We start from the raw sequence: 9,609 nt of genomic DNA on the forward strand, positions 1-9,609 counted from the left end.
AAATTATCCGTTTCAAGTTATTTAAGAAATAGGTGAAAATTGACCATTTCCTCGCCCCTTATCTCCTAAAAGCCCAGTAGGGCCTAAAAATTAAAAAAAATACAGAAAATAGGTCCATACCTATAGATTACAGGAAAACATATGAGAATCTAATGGTATTTAAAGTAACACAGTTTAACCAGTATGAATATTTATATTTCGCTGAATGGCCAAATGAATTAAATTTAAAAAATAGCATAGCAACGGTAAATGAAAGAGTTTAGAAATAAATTATACCTTTTATAAAGAAAATGTTCTATTCTTTACTTCTGTCATACATATCTTGGCGGTAAAGAGTGAAGTTTCTGAGAAAACTAACCTTTTAGCAGAAAAAATCGATTAATTATAAAAAAAGTTAGTATTTGGTATCATATTGCGCTGAAACTATAAGTAATATCGCTTTTAAATGTATGAAAGGTTTATAGTAAATTTATCAAGGATTATTTCGTCCCTACACACTTTTTATGTATGTGTACGGTTTCTTTTAAAATGGAAAATACCGCGGTCCGGGACATATTCGAGGGCGCGGGGGGTGAAGCTCACCCCGGAGAAGGGGGGAGAGTGGATAAAATTTAACTTTGCTCTATAACCTACATATCCTGATAGATAAAAGTCTTGCATTAATTTTGCCAAATTTTCAGCTAATTGTACTGAACTATAAGAGCTGCGGTGCCACATAGACAGACACACAAACACACATAGCGGTCAAGCTTATAACACCCCTCTTTTTGCGTCGGGGGTCAAAAACAATTTGTAACTTAGTCTGCTTATTCATTAATGCATAGAGCTGTTTATAAATAAATATAACCTCTGTAGCGAAGTAACCAAGCAGCTTGGCTGGCGTAACAATTAATTCAGGAATTAGCCGCTAGATGGTGTTTAACAACGCCAAAATCTATATATTTTAGGAAACTACGTTCTTTTGACCGCCCCGTTCCCTTTTATTATGGGATACTAGCTTTTGCCCGCGGCTTCGCCCGCGTGGAATTCGGTTATCGAACGCTGTTCCCGCGGGAACTGTGCATTTTTTCGGGATAAAAAGTAGCCTATGTCACTCTCCGGCCCATAAACTATCTCTATGCCAAAAATCTCGTCAATCCGTTGCGCCGTTTTGAGGTGAAAGACGGACAAACATACTTACAAACACACACTTCCGCATTTCCATATTCACACAAAGAGGGTGTTTTGATGTTATTTCGTAAATTATTTAGATAACTTGCTTTATTTATTGTTTAAAACATGACATGAAAAGGATGAACCTATCTAGGTAGGACGAGACAAAATGTCGTTCTTACAAATAAAATTAAATCAGAGGAATTCAAATAATTCTTGGTATGTACTCGTCAGAAGGTATGGAATCGCCAGATAAGAGATCAGATACCAGAATCGTTTTTTCCTAGTGACAAAATTTTCATTCGAGTTTTTTCCCAAATGCTTTTTTTTCATAATATCCTTTTTTACTGGATCTGTAGTTATTTTTTATTCCACAATTAAATTTTTTAACATTATTAATCAATACAAAGCAGTAAAACACATACACAGGGCGGATATATTGTTCGTTCGCCTGCTCACGCCAAAAGCAAACTCGAAGTTAAGGTTGAAAACCCTCAAAAAGACAATACCTAAAAGAGACTATTCGAGTGCATTTACTGTGTGCAGTGTCTCAAGGCGGGATTATAGGTTCATGATTTTATTTTTAACCGGCATAGAAATTAAGACTTGCTCTTTTTTAAATTTAATTATTTTCTTTTCAGAAAACGAAGAAAATGTGAAGAAAATTTCAGGAAATGAGCTCTATACATACATAAAAGAGTCTAGCGCCCGTTCTCTTGATGCCAAGATTGATTTTATGGAAAACCGTGTCGTGGAAATATCATCGAGTTAAAGCCGCACATTACGACATTTTAAGTCGCAATTCAAAGCAAAATGGACGGCTGTATCTTATAAGGAGGACAGGTTTTTTTTATTAGTAACAATGACTGGTTAAACGGCTCCATCAAATTTACAATGTGTGGACAACAAAAGAAAATCGAAGAAAGCAAACGACCCAAGACAAAAGAATTACGAGATGGAAGCTCTAAGCTGTGCTGCTCAAATGAGTTAATGAGCTGCGTGCAAGAGTGACGCATCCCCGACCCCGGTAATACAGGAGATATCATAAAGTCAGTAGCAAGAGCGACGAAAGTTCCAAATAAAATAAATGAGGCTCAACAAAACCTCGAACCACACACATTAAGCAGGCGGATGAATCAACAATACTGAGACAATATGTGAAAGGCCCAAAGATAGAAAAAAACAACTGACTGATCCATAAACGAATAATTTTATTTTATTTTATTTGACATTGTATGATTTTTATTATTATTTAAATATATTCAAAATTCCTTGTAAAAACAAGAAATAGTTGACTTTTTTTGTATGGCTTGCTTTTTTTTGTTTATTTTAAATTTTTGTTTAGTTTAAGTAAAATATTATTTATTTTTGATAAATAAATAATATTTTACTTTTTTTTTTTATATAATTGCACAATCCATACTAATATTATAATATTATAAATGCGAAAGTGTGTGCATTTGTGTGTTTGTATATTTGTCAGTCTTTCACGTCGAAACGGATTTTTGGCATATAGTTTATGGGCCAAGAGTGACATGGGCTACTTTTTATCCCGGAAAAATGCACAGTTCCAGAAGGAACAGCGCGCGATAACAGAAAATAACATTTGAATATGCTTAAAGGACTCCTTGTTATGTACGCTACGTGCCTACGGATCGCTAATCAAGCGACATCGCAACCGAGCTGCGTTAGCTGACGACGCGAACATGCCGGCGCCCAAGCACCGCGCGCCAGCGGCGGACGCAGCCTCCAAGAGTTAGTCAATTGCTAGCATCGCATTGGCTCAGGCTCTTAGGTTAAGTTAGGTTTAAGAATTATTTAATGTAATTTTTATATTTTATGTAAATCTAATTGTTGTATGTAACGGGTCGGCGGCGGCGGTGGGGGCCACAGTGGCGGCGGGCGCCCGTGTCAGACGCGCGCGTTGCGACGAGTCATAACCGCCCGCCTCGCGCTCTTGCGGGTCGGCGGCGGCGGCGGCGGCGGGCGCCCGCGTCAGACGCGCGCTGCGCTCCATGTACGTTGCGACGAGTCAAAACCGCCCGCCTCGCGCTCCTGCGGGTCGGCGGCGGGCGCCCGCGTCAGACTCGCGCTGCGCTGCATGGTTGCAACGAGTCAAAACCGCCCGCCTCGCGCTCCTGCGGGTCGGCGGCGGGCGCCCGCGCGTCAGACGCGCGCTGCGCTGCATGGTTGCAACGAGTCAAAACCGCCCGCCTCGCGCTCCTGCGGGTCGGCGGCGGGCGCCCGCGTCAGACGCGCGCTGCGCTCCATGTACGTTGCGACGAGTCAAAACCGCCCGCCTCGCGCTCCTGCGGGTCGGCGGCGGGCGCCCGCGTCAGACTCGCGCTGCGCTGCATGGTTGCAACGAGTCAAAACCGCCCGCCTCGCGCTCCTGCGGGTCGGCGCGGGCGCCCGCGTCAGACGCGCGCTGCGCTCCATGTACGTTGCGACGAGTCAAAACCGCCGGCCTCGCGCTCCTGCGGGTCGGCGGCGGCGGTGGCGGCCACAGTGCGATAGAGTCGAATCTACCTGGAAAAAAAATATTTAAAGCTCAAAATTGATTGTATACGTAATATTGTGATGCCAAAATAGAAAAAAATCAAAACTAAGCCATATTTCTAATTCATACCACTAGACTTATTTTCTTCCTTTTAGTTTTGGCAGTCGGGTTTTTTGATTTTTTTTATTAATTTAATGTTTTATTTACACTTTTTTGATATTTATGTGAAAACGGTAGATCAAGGGGCTGTTTCACCATCCATTGATATTTAAGCGTCGTCGGTGTCGGGGGACCGCTAAGTTTAACAGGAAACTAAAGTACATATGTTGTATTTTTTAAAGTATTAACCTTAGCGGTCCCCCGACACCGATGAAGCTTAGATAAAACAATATTACTAGATACTTATACTAAATGAACTTAGGCTAATTTTGCGAAAAATCAGCATAGTCCCCGCGGGATGGGGATAAACGAACTCTTCGCAGATGAAGTCGCGTGCAACAGCTAGGTAGTGCATAATTATTTTGTCTAATTATTTGTCTTTTTTAGGTTTTTTTTCGAGCGTTTTTTTTATTTTTGCTGGCGTTTTTTGTCGGGGGTTTTTTTAATTTTTAATTTGTTTTTTTATTTCATGTTTTTTGAACTCGATTTTTAAAAAGGAATCAAACACGACATATCTGCTATTATTTTTTCAAGAGTATACTGGTGTGTTGGATATCCTGGCTGCAGCATCAGCTCGTCGTGGTGCCACCACAGCATTGCATGTAAAATCAATTACTGATCAAAACGAATCCAAACACGACATATGTGCTATTATTTTTTATAGTGTACTAGTGTGCTGGATATCCAGGCTGCAGCATCAGGCCGAGAATTCCGTAATCTTGCATAGTTATATAGCATATATGGGTGTTTCAAATTTTAGGTCCCAAATATGTTTGGAAGTAAAGTAAATACCCATTATGCGTCTAAGATTCCTACCGCAGCGAACAAAAGAGCTGATGATATTGAAACGGCTAAACCGATTATGATAGAACATGTCTAAGATCCATCGCTAGAAAACCAGCTTTCAAATAAAACAAACCGCATTCAAATCGGTCCACCTGTTTAAGAGCTACGGTGCCACAGACAGACACACAGACACACATAGCGGTCAAACTTATAACACCCCTCTTTTTGCGTCAGGGGTTAAAAACCATATTAGAAGATACAATGATTCCACATTCCGACAGTAATTTACCAGTCACATGGATATTTCAACACGACAATGATCCAAAGCAAGCAAGAAGCGTGAAAGCATTCCTTAGGGAACAGCTGGTGACAGTGTTGGAATGGCCTGCCAACAGCTCGGATTAAAATACCATAGAAAATCTGTGGCACGTCGTGAACAAAACATTGTCTAATAAACAACTCATCAGCATCGACGAACTTTATGACGCCTTTGTTGAAGGGTGCCAGTGGCATAAACAAATGTCAACTATTCCATTGGCAACGTGTGAAAAGTTAATAGAGTCAATGCCACGTAATAGATAACAACGGCTAACAAACTAAATACTAAAATTCAATGGATTGTTAAGGTGATGGACCTACCCTCTTACCCTTTTTTTTGTTTTTTTCCCTTTGCTCATGTTAATTAATTACTAAATAAATAAATAAATATCACGGAACAATTCACACCAATTGACCTAGTCCCAAAGTAAGCTTAGCAAAGCTTGTGTTATGGGTACTAAGCAACGGATAAATATAATTATATAGATATAGATACATCGTTTACCTTTACTTGCCCGAATTTCACTTGCCATACCAACGTTTGCCATAAAATATATAGAACCATGATGTTTTCAGGTTTTTTTTTTTAATATCATCATATAGAATGCAGTGGGTTAGGTCAGGTTAGTTTAATATCAACTCTTAAGAAATTACTATTTCAGAAATAATTTACTTAATGGCAAATGAAAATTCTAGAAAACATGACATTCGGGCAAACGATGGAGAACCATAGATACATACTTAAATACATATTTAACACCCAAGACCCGAGAACAGACATTCGTATTTTTCATACAAATATCTGCCCCGACACGGGAATCGAACCCGGTACCTCAAGCTTCGTAGTCAGGTTCTCTAACCACTGGGCCGTCTGGTCGTCTAAGGATATGTCATGTTTCTAATTAGTTGTCCAGTATATAACACACTGTTTTTTTACTTTAATCAAGGAGCAAGGTATATATGGTCCTTGCTTTAATTTATAATTTGATAGAATTATCGCAAAACCGCCGAAATAATACACAAAAGCGATTATTCATTATAGACAAACGAAAACGAACCCTATTATGCTAAGTAAAAAAAAATACATCTAGTTAGTTTAATTTGAAATTTATAAATAATACGCTATGTTTCTAATTATATGTCCACCACTGTACACATACATACGCTCGAAAAACATAACCCTCCTTTGGGCAGTCAGGTAAAAAACGGTTTCAGCTTGTACATCCGAAGCTCCATTTAAATCAAATTTGATCGAAAAATAGTCAAAAAGACCCTTGAGTCTGTCGTTTTTGTGGCGTTTTAGCCATTCTTCATAAAATTCCCTCCTAGGTATAGATAGTTCGTATTCTAAAAAAAAGTCGGAAATACGCATCAGCACGCAGTTTCTAATATGCATCAAATTAAAGAGCACAAGCATATCTATCATCAAAAATGTTTTTGTTGTCAATAAATGTTGTTTGAGTTTGAAAAAAAAAAATCCAGCCCGGGGTAAACGGGAGTAATCCTTTTTCTTGTCTATGTCTGTCTATGTCTATGTCTTGTAATTCACCCTACAAATAAAATATATATATCCTACAAATAGAATAAATCCTATTTAATGGTTAATATCTTTAAATGTACTCCTTACCATATATTTCACGATCCATTACTAAAAGTAACACTCCTTTTTGTCCAGCTAGATTCGGCTTTCATCGCGCTGTGCGGCGCCCGCGTCAGACACGCGGTGCGATGTATGTACGTTGCGACGAGTCGAGACCTCGCGCTCCTGCGGGTCGGCGGCGGTGGCGAACTGCCCTCTGGAATACAGGAATACATTTAGGGGCTGTTTCACCGTCCGTTGACTAGTGTTAACTGACGGTTTAATGTGACGCCGTCTTCGTCTATTCGAACAAAACAAATAGACAGCATCACATTTAACCGTCACTTAACACTAATCAATGGATGGTGAAACAGCCCCTTAGAACAAATATGATGCTGCAGTCAGGATATCAAGCACACTAGTACACTCTGTAAAAAATAATAGCACATATGTCGTGTTTGGATTCGTTTTGATCAGTAATTGATTCTACATACAATGCAGTGGTGGCAACACGACGAGCTGATGCTGCAGCCGGGATATCCAGCACACCAAGTATTATACTCTTGAAAAATTAATAGCAGATGTCGTGTTTGATTCCTTTTGATCAGTATTATTAAAGTATGATCTTATAAGTATGAGTACTTTGTCGCTAGCCGCCCTGTCCATGTCGAGTCCCGGCGCAGCCGGTAACGAAAACACCTACTCGGTGTCATTTCACTCGAACAGATCGTATTTCGATTGCCGTATTATGTAGAATCGAAATCTTGCCAATACTTAGTATTTATTAACTTATCTCACTGCGATTTTATTTAATTAGTAGCAGCAAAGAATTACCTGGTAAAGAAGTATCAAGTACATGAACTTTTATTTAATCTTTCTGGCTATCTAACCGTAAGAATCACATAATCCACATAATATAATGCTCACCTGTTGTTTATGCACACTTTCCACCATCAACACAATTTATTTTCACCAAAACAAAACTTTTTCACTTTTTTACGTATGAAGTACACTCCGCCAATTCGGCCATTCATTTTAGAAATACTTAGAATTTAGAAGCGTAGCGTCCCGCGCTCATCACTTGTTTTGAATCTCCGAGTCAACCACATTATTTTATTTATTAAAACAACCCTCCCGTTTCTCAAAACTAGCGTAATAATTCTTATGAAATAATAATTTCACTTATTAGCTAATTTAAGGTCTTATTAGTTTCGTTTAGAGCGAAAAATAAAACTTATTTGGTAATAATTAGGCGAATGTTGATCGCCGCACATCCGGTTTTGTAATAAATACCAACTGAACAATTCGAAAACTATGCATTTTATAACTAATTCAGTTCCTTTTATGCCTTTTATCATTATACATATGACATAAATATTTCAAATCACAAGATTTCTACTCTTATTTTTAAAATTTAAACAATTATAAAAAAATAGCAACTTTTAGTTCCACCAGCTGATCATAGATGTCGTTATGAGTAACGAAATTGAATATTGCATTACTAAAAAAATATTTTCAGATGCTCTTTACTTTACTGATTTTTAGTTGTAATTATCACAGCTGAACTGTACTAACTTTGCAGCAGCTTTAGTTTAGTTAGCCATTAGTCAGTTCCATCATTATTCTTTTTCAGTAGTAGCTATCTTCACCACTTTTATCATATCCCAGCTTTCTGCTAAGCTTATTTTGGGAATTGAGGGCTATCGCGAATGAATTCGCCGCTAGAGCCGCTAGTGTAGCGTGAGGTCTCCGAAGTGTCAAATCTCATAGTTTTTGGGTGAGCAACGCGGGTTTATTTATAATTAGAATAATTTTGTGAATATTTTGCATTACCTGAAATTAATTATGGCAATTATGCGTTACGGGGCAATGAATGTGTGTGTTTTGAGACAGTTTTGTCTTTCGGAAACTTTTGTCCTCCCTTTTTTTCCGAACAAAACGGAACTAAGCAACACTGTGATTGCTGGATATTTTTATGGTACGGTTTTATGGTGTTTAAAATATGATTTTAATCTAAACTTTGTTTTCGCCCGTAATAACAGACTCTGAAAGCCACACTTAAAAACCTCACGCAACAGTGCGCCATCTAGTGAGACAAAAAACGATAGCCCTCATTGAAATCAGCAGCAAGGCTACTACGAAACTTGTAACTCGAATTTCGTATCGTACCGTCCCTCTCGCTCTCGTATTAAACAGTATAAGTGTCAGAGGGACCGCACGATACGAACTTCGAGTTTCGAGTTGCATAGTAGCCTGCAGGCCTACTACAAAACTCGTAGTTCGTATCGTACCGTCCCTCTCGTTTCGTATTAAATAGTATAAGCAGTTTAATACATCAGTGTAGTATAAGTGTCAGAGGGACCGCATGACACGAACTTTGAGTTTCGTAGTAGCCCTGTTTATGAAAATTATAATGTTCAGTTAAGGAATTTAATTAGCTTTAAATAATTATTATCTGGAGATGACGCAAGCGAAAGGAAGAAGAAAAAACCATTTGACTAGCAAGTAAGTAGATGTCCATGTTGTTTTGAATTTCAATAATTAGCGATTATATTATTGGCAACTGGCAACTATTAACATGTATCTGACGTCACAGCTTAATCAAGCTGAACAAGAACGAGCTCAAGCTCATTCATTTGATTCATTATTACCAGGATGCCTGTTAGGTGGACGAGACCAAAGAGTATATAATCACTACGTTTTAAGAGTCGGAACTCTCATACAAAAACAATACCACGATTGTAGTATGAATTCAGTGTCTTTTTTGTGCCAATATCAAGAAACGAACTGCACAGACTAAACAGGGCCGAAAAAGTCACATTGACAAGTAGTGTTGTTAGGAACAGTCGATATTATCGATATTGTAACAGCATAGTGTTGTGCTTTTTTATCGATATATTGTCAAAAAACGGCACGTAGTGATGCGCTTTTTATTAATTAAATGATCGAATTAAAGAAAAAAAAAGTTGTTTTTCTTAATAATAATTTATTTTCATGTCATGGATCTGTTTTTCTTTACATAGGTAAATACAGTTTCACGTTACACAAGTATTGTATTGTAGTATTGTATTGTCCGTTTTGCACTGCACAGCACTTGTGGAAGGCTGTGCATGTA

This window comes from Choristoneura fumiferana, chromosome 28 (genome assembly GCF_025370935.1).
Source record: "Choristoneura fumiferana chromosome 28, NRCan_CFum_1, whole genome shotgun sequence".
NCBI lineage: Eukaryota > Metazoa > Arthropoda > Insecta > Lepidoptera > Tortricidae > Choristoneura > Choristoneura fumiferana.